The 17,128-nt window shown below is 38.4% G+C and overlaps 1 non-coding gene across 1 annotated transcript; it reads left to right on the top strand.

The window, feature by feature from the left end:
- The first annotated feature begins 12,622 nt into the window (after window positions 1–12,622).
- Window positions 12,623–12,729, top strand: LOC148802008 (small nucleolar RNA R71). Its single transcript, XR_016083247.1, has one exon. It is a non-coding gene; the product is annotated as a small nucleolar RNA R71 (small nucleolar RNA).
- Window positions 12,730–17,128: the final 4,399 nt, after the last annotated feature.

Consider the following 17,128-nt stretch of genomic DNA (forward strand, 5'->3'; position numbering starts at 1 on the left):
TTCGTTTAAGAATGAAAAGGAATGCTACTAAAACAACCGAGTTAATGCAACTGTTGGACCTCGAAGGTGATGACTATAAACTACTTGTAAAAAGACAATTCCAACTTCTATTCAGTTTCTTGTAGTGCCTTTTCATGGGTGCCATCATATTTTATGTAGGGTGAAGCATCCCAGAGTAGCACGAAGTGGTTTACTAGAACGCTACCTGTTTACACTTTACGTGGGAATTTTATATGATATATCCGAGTCCTTGGTGGATAAATTCGATGTGATCCTATATTTGGACGGTAGAATGCTAGAGTGGTAATACATATCTCAAGGCTGTGTTTGGTTTGAAAGAAAATAAGGGAAGGGGAAACTTCTCTATTCATAAAACGGCCAAAAACTGTTGAATGGGTCAATGGGTCGACGGGTCGACCACTCGGATCAATGGGTCATTGACTGATTCAATGGTTTTGGCCAATGACCAGGTTTGGGGTAAAACGGAACCGGTTGTCTGGGTGGATTTTTGGTCGAATGGTCCAACTGTTTGCAACAGCGACGGTTCAAAAATCATGCTTTACTGACCCTTCGTTAGGAATTGTTTGTAATTCTGTATAGGAGTGGTCCCATAACTTTTTAAAATGAGTGAAAATAGGACTGAGCATGGGTTCAGGATTTTTTACTTTAATAAGATCCCTAATAGTTCTCATATCAGTCACACTCCATGCCTTCTAGAGATTTTGTCGGGATAGGATTTTGTTTATGACTGGTTGATGTGAGAATTATTAAGAGATATTTTTAGAATGAAAAAAACCCTGGGCTCGTGTTTTTTCTAATTTTTCATTCATTTTAAGGATAGGTTTTAGCAAATACATCTAACTATAAGGTGTGTTTTAGTAAATGATCCTTTTATTTTCTAGTGGAGTGTTGGACAACATGGTTGGTTTTGTTTTTGAAAATAAAAATAAGTGCCATGTCGGCGAAAGCAATATAATTTTATTGATGTGGCACTTGTTTTTTTGGCTCATTTATTAAAACACTCCTATAGTTTGATAGATTTATTAAAACCTACCTATAGTTTACCTTTTACTAAAACACCCCTATAACTTGCAATTTATTTAGTAGTTGTTTGGCGTAGATGCCATTGCTTCGGAGATGTTTTCTGAGAAAACGGTGCTGTATGTAGGAGGGACTATTGCACCATTTTCTCAAAAAACGGCTCATTTTTTTTTTGTTTGGCATCGATGTTGTCATATAGGCTATTTTCTGGGAAAACAACACTGGTTTTGTTTGGTACTAGTGTTGTATAATCGTTTTCAGCATTGTTTTACATTATCCAACGCCTAAGATGATGCCACATTGATGTCACGTCATTGCACCACTAACAACAACGAACTGTTTTTTGAGAAAACATTGAATTTGGCATTTCTTCATACCACACTTTTCCGATTTCCAAGATGTGGTTTGGAGCTAGGTTCAAAGTATCGTTACGTATCGGCTGATACATATCGTTTTGGGACCCTTCCGATACGCCCCTACAGTGGGTGTATCGGGGGTCTGACATGTTCAGGGGATGGAGGGGTCCTAGACTGGCTCCCCTGAACCAGTTTTGAAAAAAAAAAGAAGTAAAAAACAAGTATCAAAATGCCCGGTACGCCCCTACCGACATATTGGGCGTATCGATATTTTGAACCTTGGTTTGGAGCAACATTTTTTTTGGAAAAATGATGCCAAATAAGAGGCCATTTTCTCAGAAAATGGCATTGATGCCAAACAGTCTTAATTGGCCTTCCATTAGATGACTGTTGAAATGACAACTTTGACCCTAATGTCCATTTGAATAAATTTGATCTAAAAAAATAAAAATGAAAATATCAATTTTTCCCTTAGTAGGACATGTGCAACCATTCTATTTGGCTCCATTTGGTCATTTTTTTTTGTATGAAGAAGTATTAGGGAGTACTTTCGAAATAAACAATCAATGGCCCCATGCCCTTGAACATTTTCTATTCAGTTTAAATGATTATATTACTATTTTCGAAACAAACACTTATTAAAGAGAGGTCAATAAAATAAATAGGTTGCAAATTAGAGGGTGTATTTTAATAAAATGAAATTTATATTAGTAGGTTTAAGTAAATTCGTGAAACCATAAGGGGGTGTTTTAGTAAATAATTCTTTCTTGCCCCCCCCCCAAAAAAAAATTGTGCAACACCCCCTAAACACAACCCAGTGACAAAAATACTTGCTCATAAAAAAGCTGACACATGGTGTTGCCGTGTCGGTGGATTGGGTTAAGTGGTAAATTCACCTTTGGCCCGACCGTATTGGATCAGGGTCGGGTCAGCTTAACTGGTTTTCTGTCCAACACCGTAGTAGCATTGAAACATTTGAAACTATAACCTTTACCAATTATAGAATAGTATTTGTGAAACTAGGTCAACGGGTCTCAATATCCCTCTTCATTTAGTTGGATCGGATTTGGAATTGAGTGTTTGGTTGAACAAAACCCGTAACAAATTCGACCCCATGACATCTGTATCGTGATTACTTGACTAGTGTCCTATTTCAACTTCCTACCAACATGATCTGACACTGTACATCTGATTCATGTTGGGTCGCAGTCTCAGGGTGAGATGTGCGGTGTTAGAATTGATAGGGGTTTTTGTTGGTAGGAGATCCTAATTCGTTTGACTAATGGGCGACCTTCCACTGGAGCCTTGTAAGTACAAGTCTTCTTTCATTGGACTTTACTTTCTTAACACTCAGAAAAACGTTAATAAATGAACCCCGAGTTGAAGAAAGAAACATAATTCATCCTTAGTATGTGTTTGGTTCTTTGGAGTTTACTGATAGGTCATTTATTTGTACATTTTCACTTTAAGCGTTTATTTATATTTTTTCATTTTAAACATTTCCTGTTTTTGTTGTTTGGTTGAGTTTTATTTTATACGTTTTTCACCCTCCACCTCAGATTAATACCATTAAAGTGTGCTACATCAGTATTTAGTTTCAAGAAACTCTCGGGTGTTGGGAGAAACAAAAATTTGACGTTTCTCCAAATACCTTATACACAAAAACCAAAGTGTTTCAGTTTTCTACCATTTATTTGATAAACAGTAAAATTAAACAGTTATTTCATTTTGCTTCTTCTGTAATAAATGCCAATACTTGTGTGGTGCTGATATAGCGGTATTTTTTCAATAAATACCCACAAAGCCAAACACAGCTTTAGTCACTCCACTCCATTTTCTTTTCTCAAGGTAAGATGATAAATATTTACAAATTATACATCACAGACAATTAATAAAAGCTATTTTCTATAATGAAATTAATTTTTGGGAAATCATTTAATGCCGTACTACACAAGATGGGCAATTGATGGCATTAGGTATCTTGTTTCATATTTCTTATCTTTTCAAGGTTTATGTTTTGTTTTTTTTTCTTGGTATTAAATCACTCGCCTTTTGTGATATTACAACATTTTAATAATTCTTTTCAAAGGTGGTGGGAGCCGATAATAGGACTTGAAATCATATCCCTTTTCGGACTACCCAATTTATGTATCAATCGAGCCACCACTCAGTTACATGGTGTTTGATATGGCTTTCGTTTATTCGTAAAACAGTGTTAGTTCATTGCCATGTGGCCGTTTGTCCCAAAATGCTATTTAGTAAGTCTGTTTATCAAATAAACATTTTTCTTGGTTTATGTGTAAGTCAAATATTTGAGAAAATTTTATTTTAATGTTTTTCCAATATCATAATATTTATTTACTGTTCTACTTACGTAGTACCTAACTGTGAATAACAGTAGAAAAATATTTATCAACCACTTTTTTTTAGTTTTAAAGATAAATCAAGTACAACCATTTTTTTCAAATAAAAGAAAGCCATAACAAACATCGCATTGGCTTTTATTGTAGTTTTCAACCTTATACAACTATATCCCACTTTATCAACTTCATTGGATTTCTAATTTCCATGGTCCAAGAGGACCAATGCTCTTTGATAGGGTTTGAATCAGCCTTAATTGGGTAGTAACTGGGTATGCCATAGTTTTTCTTCCTTTGTCATAACTGCTTGATGTTGTTGGTTTGAATGATTTGGTTAAATAAATCCTTCTCCATGATAAAGAAAAGACATGGTATCGGTAGAGCTTTCACCAATCAAAGCACCCCTGTAAATTTTGATTAATACCACTTGACTGGTCATCTCTTTTATAATAACACTTGATTGGCTGTGAGCTTTTCTAGTTTTTGGTATAGTTGAACCCTTTATTATGCATTTGGTTTGAAAGAAAAGATAGGACAAGAAAGGAAAAGGTAGGGAAACGTATACAAGGTTTGTACAAGTTTCCCCACCTTTCCTTACCTTTTCTTTCAAACCAAACACAGCATTAGAAGAAAGAATTTAATCATTTTTTTATGAAACTCAAAAACTATATTTATATAAACATTTGGCTCTGTTTGTTTGTAGTGCACTGGATGCAAGATTCACATCTGGTTCAATTTTGCATCCACTTGTTTATAATCATAATTTGTACTCCTGTTTGATGCATAAACTGTACATTTTTGTTTCATTTGCATTTGTTGGCAGTGCAAATTTTGCATCCATCTTCATATTTTTACTACTCACAAAAAAAAAAAAAGATAAAGTCAATCAAACTTAAAGCAAAAGTAGACAAGAATTTACACTCAGCCTACTTGCACCATTTGTACTCTCATGCATTTACACCAACTGCAAACAAACCAAGCCTTGTGAACACACAATATTTACATATTTACAATGAAATATTCAAAGAAACTTCCTTCACAAACAACTTTTGATTCAGTTGTCAGAACATTCATTGACTGCTTATTCAATGTGCTTACTAGAGTGGGCACATGGTGACCACACTAAGCAATTAAAATTTTTTTGACACCTGTCCCTTAAAATACACCCAACTTACCCTTGAAAATGATTAAAACAACTTTTGATTGCAGAATATTTATTAAGTGTTCATTCAATGTGCTTACAATGCTGTGATCGGCACACCAATCAAATGATGACATTGAAAACGCCTTAATCAATAGGTTGGAGTTGTTTGACATGGACCTACAAAATTGGGTTAGGTTCAGGTTTCTATTTCATTCACTCGATATTGGAATCAAGTTGGGGTGTGTTCAGTTTATTAACCCGAACCCAGCCAGTTAGACATCCCTAAACATACTTGCAAAATGTTCCATATGCAGTGTGCAATACTTGTGTTCAATTCAATGTACACAGTTGAATTTTTTTACAACAATTTCCATAAAATGCACTATTTTTCAACGTAGGTGATAATAGTGGGATTTGAATCCACGTCTCTGCTATGCCTACTCAACTAACATGCCAACCAAGCCACCGCTCAGTGAATGTTTTGATCTTTCTCCTTGCTCCTTTGAGACCTTTGTATCAAGCCACTCCCTTTTTCATCTGTGTAAGATTGGTCATCCTTGCACACAAGCACAACCAACCACTTTAGTCAGCTTCCTTCATTTTAGTCACAAAATGTCGTTATCTCAAGTATCCCTTGAAGGTGCCCATTTATGCTGATGCTCATGCATATGTTGGGCATCCATTGGTATATGCTAATTATTTAATATTTAATACATTATATCTGCTCTTCTCCACTTTAATAATGAATATGGCATTAAATAGAACGGAACACGACACCTGTAGCCGATATGGATGATTAATAGAGACACAAATTAGGCGAGGTTAGGTCAGTTGATATCGACCCTAACCCAATCCACACACTATTGAACCCTAACTCTAAACTTAAGCTTACACATAAGTCGGATAACTCAACTTTTTGGGTTGGGTTCGGCTGGGTTTGGGCTTATCTGGCCCAAGTTGGAGTTGGGATCTCTATAAGTTGCATCATATAGAACGCGGACCAAGCCAGAGTTGGGCTGAAAAGTAAAACCGGGGCTTTTGTCAACTGGGGATAGGACATCTAAACGGAAAACCCAGAAAAACCTGATCAGAGGAGTTTAATCATGGTTTTTAAAATCAGACCAGACAAGGAATCATTTTGAGGATCGATTTCTGGGTTGAATGTCCGACCATCCGGTTTGAATGGATGGCCCATTTTAATTTAAAAATAAAATATAAAAAACAGCTAAAAATTATTATCCGGATCAATGGTTTAATGATTCAACTGTCCCGATTAGCAAGTTGCTGACCAAATCAATGGATTTTGGCCAAAAAGCGATTTTAGGGTAAAAAGAAACTGATTACCTGATCGCGTATTGGTTTTTCAGTCTGATCGTTCGGTCCGATTGGTTTTCAATACCATGGTTCCTAACCCATGAAAACCCTGAGCCTCAAAATATAGCATTAAAGCAAAGATTGTGATTAATTAAACACTTTAAAAAGAAGTAAAAGTCGGAAACAAAAAGAATAGAAGACCCCCTGATTAGGAATTTAGGATTGAAAATCTGCATCCATATTCAATTCAATGGACTATTTCATTTGGCACTAGATAGGCCTACTCAATTTGGGTTCAATCCGGTTGGACTATCAGACCCGGATTCAACAGAGAAGAGGCTACTCAAATCGAGTTCAAAAGAATCACCATTTAAATAATGAGCTTTGAGCAAAAAATGAGTTTTGATCCCAAAAAAGAATTAAATTTGAACACTTCTCATACATCCAGACTTAGAAAATTATTTTCTACCCAAAAAACTTAAACATGATTCTAAAAATCACAAAAATCATTAGAATGAATTCACAAAGAGCATACCTAACACAGCCAAAGGGCTTAGTAGGCGATCAAGACTACAATCAGCCTCGAATCCTAATGGATTTCAGATTAGAAAAGGTAGAAGAAAAGTAAGGAAAAGAAGGAAAGAGAGGAGAAGAACATGAGAACACAAAGGTTTGAAAGGAGGGACAGATTCTCTAATTGATTTGCCGCCGCCACTCTCTTAGTATTTATAGGTTATGTTCAGTACATAGAGGAAAAGACAGATCTACCCTTAATACTTACATGACAGATAAAGCAAATAACAAGCTGACCACCAACTAACACTAACATGACTGAAACAAATAATTGGACATACTGTCCTATGAACACAGTGAGGACCACAGTTGTGGGGCCCGCATTAGTGTTCTCTACACTCCCCCTCAAGTTGGGAATATATATTTATCATTCCCAACTTGGATAGGTCTGCCTCTAACTTCTTCCTTGGTACAGCCTTGGTTAGGATATCTGTGAGCTGCATGTTGGATGTGATATATGGGAGACACACTTCTTGTGATGAGACCCTCTCTCGGACAAAATGTCGATCAACTTTGATATGCTTAGTTCTGTCATGCTGCACTGGATTGTGAGCTATATTAATAGCCGCCTGATTATCACAATACAACATCAAGGGCTTCTCATAATCAATACCCAACTCTTCAAGTAGTGATCTCAGCCATAGGATTTCAGCCACTCCGTTAGCCATTGACCTGTATTCAGCTTCGGCACTAGAGCGGGAAACAACACTTTGTTTCTTACTCCTCCAAGAGAAAAGGTTACCTCCCACAAGGGCACAATATCCAGAGGTAGACCTCCTGTCATTAGCACTCCCAGCCTAATCAACATCTGTATAGACCTCCACCTTCATGTGATTATCGTTCTTGAACAGTATACCCCTACCCGGGCATCTCTTCAAGTATGCTAATATTCTCTCTGCTGCAAGAAGATGAGTAGTTCTGGGGGAATGCATGTACTGGCTGACAACACTAACTGCATAACTGATATCTGGCCGAGTGAGGCAGAGATATAGGAGCTTTCCAACCAACCGTTGGAACATAACTTTGTCTTCAAGAGGCTCCCCGCTCTCTGCACTGATCTTGTGATTATGTTCAATAGGTGTATCAGCAGGCTTGACACCTAACTTTCCAGTTTTCGCCAATAGATCTAGAACATATTTTCTCTGAGAGATAAAGATCCCTTGTTTAGATCTAGCAACCTCAATACCCAAAAAGTACCATAGTGCACCGAGATCTTTCACCTCAAACTCTTGATGAATGAGCTGTTTGAGGGACTCAATCTCACTACTATTATTTCCTGTCACTACAATATCATCCACATATACAACAAGCATGGTTAAAGAGGAGTCCACCATTTTAATGAACAGTGTATGATCTGACTGGGCCTATACATAACCGAATTTTCCAAGGGCTAGTCTGAATCTATCAAACCAAGCTCTAGGTGACTGCTTTAATCCATACAATGCCTTATTTAGTCGGCAAACCTTCATACCTGTCTCTGTATCATAGAATCCAGGAGACAACTACATGTAGACCTCTTTCTGTAAGTCTCCATTCAGAAAAGCATTTTTAACATCCATCTGGAACAAGGGCCAATAATAACTTGTTGCAAGGGATAATAGAACTCGGATGGTGATCATCTTGGCTACCGGGGCAAAGGTCTCCAAGTAGTCTATACCATAAGTCTGGGTGAACCCCTTTGCAACCAACCAAGCTTTGTACTTTTCAATGGAGCCATCAACATTATGCTTCACAGTAAATACCCATCTACATCCAACTGTCTTCTTTCCCTTGGGTAAGCCAACTAGCTCCTAAGTGTTATTTTTCAACAGGGCATCCATTTCAACTTGCATTGCATCTTTCCACTCTGGAACTAATAAGGCTTCTTGTACTATTTTGGGAATAGGGACATTGGCAATGGAAGTGAGATAGGACTTGTAAGAAGGAGATAGGTGATCATAGGATAAAAATTGGGAAATGCAGTGAGTTGTAGATGTGGTGCAATGCCGTTTCTCTTTACGGACGACAATAGGGAGGTCAATTCCTTCTACGGCTCCAGATCCAGGTATTACCTCCTATTCTTAGTTTTTCACAAAAAACACCCCCTCTCTCAGCTGGACTTCACACCAGCTTCCCAAAAACTACAATTTAGCCATGTAACTTCCCTAGTTTTTCACAAAATTTGCACAAAGATCCTCAAATGTCACAACATTGAATTTAACTAGGAAAATGGCACACTTTGACTATTCTAAGGTCGAAAGTACCCCTCAAATGATGCCCTTAAGGCATCAAAATACTGTGTTATCACACCCCCCAACTTAACCATTGCTAGTCCCTTAGCAATGCAGTCTTAAAATTACACTGAGCATAGAGATTCTTCCTATCTTAAAGTCATCCCTGGCAGAATTAGTCAAGCATCCTAATTCCAAAATTCTCAAACTCTTTATAGATCGGTATTAGGCTTAAGGGGTAAAATTGTCATATTTTGAATATTGCAAAAACTTGACTTAAAAATCTTATTTACCCTTCCAATTGCAAACTATCTTGATAAGCTGAGATTGATTTTTGAAATCAGGTGGGTATTCTTATCATTTTTGATAGTGGATTTCTACCCCTGAACTTGATATGCACACTTATTTTTATTGTTACCTTCCACCGTTTGACGTAAATCTCGACACTTGGCTTAGGTGAAGAGACCTGGTTACTAAGTGTTAGGTAAGTGTCTTTGGCATTCCCTTTTCCGTTTGACACGAATCTCGACACTTGACTTAGGTGTCCATTGACCCTTTTTTTTGTAGAACTGTTCAGGGTAGTCCACTATTTCTAACAATTTGAATAATTTTTGTCTAATTTCTTCATCTTTCTCTTCTTATCTTGGCAGGGGCAAACTTGGTAGTATTTTCAATTTCTAAACAATTTTGACAATATTCAAATAAGACCAATTTTTGACTCCTATCACTTGCTACCAATTTCTACAAAATTCAATATTCTTTTATCAGTTTCCTTAACTTTTTCTGTTTGGGAATCTCTTTTAATGGAAATAATTTTAAAAATTTCAGTGAAATTTTAATTCTACATATTTAAAGGCTTAGCTTCACATTTTTTTTTCAAAATTTCATTTTTTTTCTCTCTTTTCCTCACCCTCCAACTTAAGTGCCATTGTCCCCAATGGCATAACTAGGATGATGCAAAAGGGACTTAGGCCAAAGGGAACAATCAATAGAGTTTTCCTGAGGGGTTCAAGGTCTGCCACCCGGTCTCGAATCATGGAAAGAAAAACTCAAATCCTAAAAGTAGAAACACTAAAAACTATGTTGGGTTGCCTCTCAACCAATGCTAAATTTAACGTCTTCAGCTAGATGCATTACTCACTTCTTCCATCCAAACTCTTAGACTCACTTTCTTCTTCATACCAACAGGGCTCAGACTGGGCGAACCAAGGGGTAGACAAGTCATCCAAAAGATCGTTCACTATATCCACATTGCACTCATCTTCCCCTAGGTTTGGATAATTATAGGCACTAAAAACATTCAATTGGACTTTCTACTCCCCAAATGAAACGGTCGTCCTAAGTCTACAGGGAAATAACAATTCTCTATCCTAACAATGACATCCTCGATAACACCTCGAGCAGTCTTGACCGACTGATTAGCGAGTTACAGAATTACCGGGGTAGATTTTAACTCGCCGATCCTGAACCTTTCATAGATGATGAAAGGAAGCAGATTTACACTGGCCCCAAGATCCAATAGGGCCCTATTGAAAGTGATTCTAGAGATGACACAACTGATGAGAGGAGCACCTGGGTCTTTCATCTTTCGGGGAAGTTTGTTATGGTCCCGCGCGTAGGATCCCGTCACGGGCCGGTCCACGGTGCGAATGCCCTGCCTTTCCTTACGTCTTCCCTTGCGTGCAGACCCTATTGCGGGACTGAATGGGTGATTTGTCCAAGAGACCACCCGAACTCTCCTCACTCTTTTCTTGGCTGAAAAATTGAATGCTTTATTTCAATTCGTAGCTCCTTAAATAGGAGATTACAGAAGAGAATTCCTTATTGGATTTGGCTAGGCTAGGGTAATCCAACTTAAACTAAAACTCCTAATTACCTACTCCAAATGGTAACACAACTCCTACTTAAGAAGATAAAATAAGACAAGGATAAGGGATAGGGATAAGATAAGGATAAGGTAAGCTGGCGGCGAGTTGGTTGGCTTGACGTGTCCAGATAAGGGTGGGCCCACCCCTATGAGCTATCGTGTGGTCCCCGCTCTGCTACTGCTACTGGGTGCGTGCGTGCAGTGCTACTGCCGTGCAGTGCGTGCGCACGGCTCATGGTGCTGCTGCCGTGCGGTGCCGGGCGTGTGCGCGGTGCGTGCTGCACGCCATGGTGCCGCTGTCGTGCGGTGGCGGGTGGGTGCGCGTTGTGCGCTATCGGTGCATGTTGCTGTGTGGCGCTGCCAGGTGGTGCTTACTGCTGTGCGGCCTGCCGTGCGTGCTGCTGCCTATGACTGCTCCGCAGTGCGCTGCCGGATGGTGTGCCCATAACAAAGTTGGTTTAGGAGGACCGCACTAACATCTGCAAAGAGCATCACTTTTTGTGGGGCCGACCATGGCTCCCTCTTTTGAGTGCATAACTCTTTCAGAAATTTGGCGTAAGCAGGGACATGTTGAACCGCATAGAGGGATGTTAATATGGACTTGTTTGAAGAGTTCCCTGATCTCCTCGTTGCGAATCACTTTCTTTTTCCGCAATGGCCCGGCTGTGAGTGCGGTTGGAAAGGGGACCACATGTTGGTTCACTATGGGCTCTTCTTCTAGGTTTTCCTTTCCTTCTTCTCCCCCCCCACCCCGCCGAACTTAGGGTCTTCTTGCTAATTTTCTTCTTCTCATATGCGCCTTCTAAAATTCTCTCACTCCTTAAGGTTGTAACAGCTTTAGCATTTTCAAACAGGGGGTTCTTAGGAGGTGGTTGAATTTGTTGAGGAAAACCTGGTGGCTGATTCCTAGGGTTTACAACCGGTTGACTCGGTAATTGCCCCACTTCTCTCCTTGCATTAGCTTCAGATAGCTGTCCTATTTGGATTTTTAACCTAGCAATGGACTGCTGCTGATTTAGGATCAGCTGCTGAAGTTGCATGAATTGATCATCTACTGAACAGGATTGTGGAGGTTGTGGGTAACCCTGATACGGTTGGGCCGGTTGGTTCCTAGGGTACACCTGCTGGAATTGACTTTGTAATGGTGGCCTCTAAATCTACTGGGCCATAGAGTTAGACGGATGATGATACTACTGGGATTGTGAATTGGGTTGATGTGTCATCCAAGAAAAGTTAGGGTGATTTCTCCACCCAAGGTTGTAAGTATTAGAGTATGGATCATTGTTGGGCCTTGGGAAACTCTGGGCTGCCTGAACCTTTTCTTGGATAAATGGTGAAAGCTGGGCCGCTGTGGGACAGTCATAAACCTGGTGGGCCGGGTTGGCACAAATGGAGCACACTTCGGGATAGGGTGTAGATGGGCCCGATTGCTGGTTAAAGGTGAAAAATTGATCAAGCTTTTGGGCTAAAAGATCTACCCTGTCCAACTTTCTAGAAATGGCATTCAAGTCCATTTTTGCCTCGGGCTCTATATTATTTCTGACCTCATAGAGCCCTACCCTCTTTGAGGGTCCCACCGACCTTTCATAGGAATACAAAGATGCATTGTTAATGGAATTCTCACTCAAGGTCTTGAAAAGAGCATACGCTTCACCCTTGCTTTTGCTCATAAATGCTCCCCATAGGATGCATTTACCATTTGCCTGTATTGATCCGTCAAACCTTCATAGAAGGCTTGGACAATTTACCACTAGGACAGACCATGGTGTGGGCATTTTCTCATAAACTCCTTCATTCTCTCCGAAGCTTCATGAATTTGTTCACCCAGTGTTTGGGTGAATCCAGTGATGGCTCTTCTCATGGTATTGGTTCGTCTTATAGGGTAGAACTTTTTAAGGAACTCTTGTTGCATTTCTGCCCAAGTTCTAATGGGTTTTCTGTAGTCCCTAACTAGTGCTTGGCCTTGTCTTTCAAGGAGAAGGGGAAAAGAGTCAATCTAAGGGCATCATCATTGAAATTCTGGATCCTTACAGTGGAATAGATTTCCAGGAACTCGTCTATGTGCTTGTGTGAATCCTCACTCAGGTTCCCATAGAAAGAGGGGAGCATTTGGATTGTGCTTAACTTAATTTCATACTGTAAGGCTTGGGTATTTGGCAATTGTATGCAGGATGAAGGGTTATATTGGATTGGAGTGAAGTATTCCTTCAACTTTTTGAGTTGGGCATAATTGATTCTAGCCATTTGGTTGCGTTGTTGATGATGAAGGTACCTCTCTATTTCAAGTATGGATTCTACAGTTTCTCTCCTTAGAGATCTCCTTCCCAACATACAACTCAGAAGTCCCTTTTTCTTCTTGGTGAAATTTGAAATTTAAATTTTGAATTTTAATTTCAAAGTGATCTTTTGAAATTTAAATTCTGAAATTTAAACTCAAATTCAATTTTTTTTTATTTTCTTTTTTTTTAATTTGAAAATTTAAATTCAAATTCAGATTTTGAAATTTAAATTTAAATTTGAATTTTTTATGTTTTATTTTTTTTTTAAATGCAAGCAAATCAACCAGATGACCTAGGGCTAACCTAGTGTTTCCTAAACTAGTGGTTCAACCAATGTGAATCCTTTTAGGTTCACGTGGAATTACACTACTTCGTTTGGTTAGCCAGGTAAGAGGTGGGGATGTGGGAGGCTCTCCTTGTTCTCGCAATGACCTAATTAAGTAACCACAAAACCTGCTTTGGTGTAGTCGTTTAACCTCTTTACTTAGACACCAACCGCCAGTTATGGAAAGTAATTACAAGTTTTCCTAAAATTCAGCACACCATTGAACCAAGTGTGAGGCTTCCCTAAAGGATCTTGGTATTCAAAGATTAAATTAGGGTTTAGCGTAAACCGTACGTGAAGGGTGGTGATTTTTGGGCCAAGGGAGGGTGATGAAATCCCCACCTTATCTTATTTAAGTTGGGTGCCCTTAAATAGATTAACGAAACAAAAACAATCAAACAAAATGAGTGCAACTAATTACAATGCATGAACAATTATTTCTAAAATGCAATTCAGCAATATAACATAAAAGAATAAAACAAACTAATTAAGCAAAAGTAATAATTAAAATAGTAAAAAGAAGAAAACCTAACACATTCGCAACTAACAAGATGATTTCAACAATTAAATAAACCTATATGATGCATGCTCTAGAATATGAAACCCTAAACGTTGGAATGCAAATGCAAGAAGTTTAAAATATTAAATAATTTTTATTTATTTATTATTATTATTTTTTTTAAATTCAAAATTTTAAATTTAAATTTCGAAATTTGAAATTCAAATTCAGATTTGAATTAAAATTTAAATTTAAATTCAAATTCGAAAATTTGGACAATATTCTAGTTAACAATTAATTATTCAATTAAATAACTAAAAAGGAAATTAAATAAGGCAACAACTAATTATAAAAAAACAGAAAATAAAAGAAATAATTATGCAAAAAAAGAAATTAACTACTACCAAAATAAATTCTAACAAGAAAATTGCTATTCTAAAAATTAAACCAAAAATAAAATAAACAAAAGAAAATTATGCGGCAATAAATAAAATAAAATACACAAATTTTATTGTTATTTTTTATCTAAAAAAAGAAAAACACAAACCTAATAAGACAGAAATTTGAACAAGAAATTAAAATAATGAAAGAAAAATAGATCTAGAAACAAAACAAAGAAAAATAATACTAAGAATAATAAATTGGATCTAGAAAAAAATTAATTAAAATTTCGAAAATCATTATTTTACCAAAAAAAAGAGTTCGAGAATAAAAACAAAAAGTCAAAAATAAAATGGGACGACTACACCTGAAACGCAATCCAATTTAATCTTTTGTTCTCTTCTCTCCCATAGTCCCGCAATGCTTCGGTACCCCGCCTCTCGCTATTTCGTCCTACAAAATCAAAGAGAAGTAAGAATTAAAATGAGATAATGGATCAAGTAATAAAACAAAAATAAAAAAATAATGAAACAAGCAAATAAAAAATTTTTCTTTGTTGCTTCCCCGTCAGCGGTGCCAAAAACTTGATGTTTCTAGAAGCGTGTCGCTAACCACTTCGGAACACCAGTTTAATATTTATAAGTTTTTTTCCGATTCTCAAACAATTACAAACACAGTAAAATGGTGAGAATGGGTCGTATCCATAGGGAAGCGAGGAAAAAATTGTTATTTACTTAGATCCGGGAAAGAAAACACAAGTGGGAGTTGCAGAAATACAAAAATTAATTTATTAAACTGGAATAAAATAGAATTTGAACATTGTTGAAAATTAAAAGTGCAAAAAAATAAATACAGAAATAAATAAATGAAAGAAAGAATTTGTGATCCAATCAGAGGTAGCAGTCTCTAGATATTTCATTTAACCCTCGAACTTCTCAAGCTAGGCCTTCCGTCATACCTAGCCGAATTCTAGATCTGTAGACAAGTAAACGGAAATTAAATTGAATGAAAGAAAATTGCAGAAAGAAAGAAACAGAACTAGAAATGAAAGAACGAAAATTAAAACTAAAGATAATGGTTGGGATCTGAATCCAGAGGTGGCAGTAGTGGTGTTGGCGAACTGCAAGTAGGAACCCCTTCTCTTACCTGCGCGTCATCCTCTTCTTCTACCCTTAAACTTCTCAAGATTAGCCTTCCATCTTACCTGGGGGTAGAATCCAACCCTTTCTCAGGAGCCTTGGGTCATTTTTATAGAGAATGGTGGATACAATTGGAATTAGAGAGAAAGAGGGGGCGACAACTGGGTTTTAGCAAAGATATGGGCGCCCTAGGGTTTCTAATGGAGGGTTAGGATGGTTCTGGGGTGATCGTAGGGCTGAGAAGAAAAGGAGAGGGTGCCCAATATTATGTAGGGCTGTGATTTGGGTGCCCAAAAATGAATGGAGGAGATTGAGGCACCTAGGGTTGAAAGGTGGAGATTAAAAGAGGTGGGTGGCACCTTAGAGTGGATGGCTGAGATAGAAGATGGAATGGAGGGCTGAGATCTAGTGGTTAGGGGCTGAATGGTGAGGATTAGCAGTTAGGTAGTGCCCTAGGGTTTAAAAACTACAAAGAGAATGCCCTAGAATGAATGGTGGATATTAGAAGAGGTGGAGGGTGGAGATTAAACAGCTAGGGGCGGCTAGGGTTTGCTAAGAATGAAAAGAATGGGTTAAAAGGCGCTCTAGGGTTTGCTAAGGAGAGGGGAGCATGCTAATATAGTAGGAGGGGCGCCATTCTGGGTTTAGCAAATAGGAGGTGCCCTCCTGTTCTCAGTTTTTTCACAAAACACCCCCTCTCTCAGCTGGATTTCACACCAGCTTCCCAAAAGCTACAATTTAGTTGTGTAACTTTCCTAGTTTTCCACAGAATTTGCACAGAGACCCTCAGATGTCACAACATTGAATTTAACTGGGAAAAAGACACACTTTGACTATTCTAAGGTCGAAAATACCCCTGAACTGATGCCCTTAAGGCATCAAAATACAGAGTTATCAAAATGTGCCATTGAGTTTGTAATTAGAGAGAAGGTGTGAGAATTAGGCCTTTGTGTAGCATTTCCTACAGATGGCGCCAATTGATGCTGTGCAATTTGACGTTCCTGCTGGCGGACAACTTAGACGTTGAACTGGGTAGGTCGTGTGGCCGAACTACAAGAGAGAAGTGATCAAAGTGTCCCGGTTGCTTTACTTGGGGTGGTCACTCTGATGCATAAGTTAGAGACTAAGTTTGCATGTTTGAAAGTATGAGAACTAGAGTGCTTAGAGAGCTAAATCACACGTATATGTTCTATGAAAGGGGATGCCTTATATAGGCAAGTTGTTGTGAAGCTCAAGAAGTGTGTCTGGGATCTCCAGCCCATCTGGTTTGAAGGTGGTTTCACGCCTAGAGGTGGATTCTACGTATTTATCCAGTCTCGCCCGAAGCGGGCAGGGTGATAACCGGCTCTTCTAATTTGGCATCGTGATCCCGGGGAAGTTGGAGATGATAGTTCGCTTAAGGAGGAGGTCACCGACACTTCGGACAAGTCGCTAACTGAAGTTGGGTCTCATTGGCGGGAGCAAATTGCCTCTTACACCGAACTAATGTCTTGTTGGGAAGTTCACAGTTTGGCCTATCGAAGTGGTGCCGAGGTCATCAAGGTGGTTGCGAGGTATTCGAAGTGCTCCCGAGGTCCGCCTACGTGGTGTTGAAATGTTGGATGACTACTACGAAATGCCACATGTCATCACGTTAGTGG

The sequence above is a fragment of the Nelumbo nucifera genome, chromosome 2 (assembly GCF_055504915.1).
Source record: "Nelumbo nucifera cultivar China Antique chromosome 2, China Antique-T2T, whole genome shotgun sequence".
Taxonomy (NCBI): Eukaryota; Viridiplantae; Streptophyta; class Magnoliopsida; order Proteales; family Nelumbonaceae; genus Nelumbo; species Nelumbo nucifera.